Source organism: Seriola lalandi, unplaced genomic scaffold, assembly GCF_002814215.2.
Source record: "Seriola lalandi dorsalis isolate HSWRI2012SDOR001 ecotype SW California unplaced genomic scaffold, Sedor1 jcf7180001964481, whole genome shotgun sequence".
In the NCBI taxonomy this organism is placed as follows: domain Eukaryota; kingdom Metazoa; phylum Chordata; class Actinopteri; order Carangiformes; family Carangidae; genus Seriola; species Seriola lalandi.
The window spans coordinates 1-1,107 of record NW_019435149.1 but is presented as its reverse complement, the minus strand read 5'-3'; the positions used below and the strand labels follow the sequence as shown (position 1 = coordinate 1,107).

The window sequence follows — 1,107 nt, the reverse complement described above, 5'->3', positions numbered from 1 at the left end:
CCACCCCCACACCTCTCTCTTTCAGCCCCTGAGGTGATCAACAATGAGGCTCTGAGCACAGCAGCAGATATGTGGTGAGTGTTGTGTCCTCACACAGTGTTCTGCATATTTTCTCATGTACAGAAACTACACACACACACACACACACACACACACACACACACACACACACACACACACACACACACACTCACATGTACAAGCCTTTCGCTACTATTTTCAGTGTCACTGCTCTGTGTCTGTATGAGGAGGGTGAATTCTTCTGTCAGTGGCGTGTCTGGGCCTGATCTGGGCCTGATCTGGGACTGATCTGGGCCTGATCTGGGCCTCACTCGGGTCTCAGCCTGGTTGTCATGACTCCCTGTGTCTCTGTGTGTCTTTCTCCTCCAGGAGCATCGGAGTCATTACATACATACTGTAAGTTCAAGTGTGTGTGTGTGTGTGTGTGTGTTGAGAGGCATGTGAGCATGTGCAGACATTAAACCAGCCTTTCTCAAAGTGTGGTTCGTGGACCACTAGTGGTACACAAGTGACCCCTGGTGGTCCACGAGTAAATTAGTTCAAATATGTTTTAACTTCAGTGTTTCTCAAACTGTCTGAGTGACTGATCTTTAAAAAAAATCATGAATTTAAAACATTGAGCTTTTTATGTGTGTATGATGTATATTACAATCAGCTGATGGGAGCGTGTGTGTGTGTGTGTGTGTGTGTGTGTGTGTGTGTGTGTGTGTGTTACAATCATGGTTATATTTGGTTGCATATGTTAAACTGTGGGAGGGCAAATTAACTTTAGTGTTGATTTAATACTATAAATAATAAGTACTTTATTAATGGGACACAGGTCAGATATCGTGTTGAGACGTGAACAGTGGACGATGGTGAACTGTGAGCAGCTTCCTCTGGACGGATGTAGACGTGGTCTCTCACTCTCTCTGTCTCCCTCCGTCCTCAGACTGAGCGGTCTGTCTCCGTTCCAAGATGAGACTGATGAAGAGACCCTGAAGAACATCATCGCCTTGAACTATGAGTTTGATGCTCAGAGTTTCAGCATGACCAGCTCCATGGCCAAAGACTTCATCCAGAAACTCCTGCTGCAGAGCCCCAGGT

At 46.1% G+C, this 1,107-nt stretch overlaps 1 long non-coding RNA gene across 1 annotated transcript; it reads left to right on the top strand.

Moving 5' to 3' along the window:
* On the top strand, positions 1 to 1,099 carry LOC111649385 (uncharacterized). Its single transcript, XR_002760279.2, has 3 exons — positions 1 to 74; positions 391 to 417; positions 953 to 1,099. It is a non-coding gene; the product is annotated as an uncharacterized LOC111649385 (long non-coding RNA).
* The last annotated feature ends 8 nt before the right edge of the window (positions 1,100 to 1,107 follow it).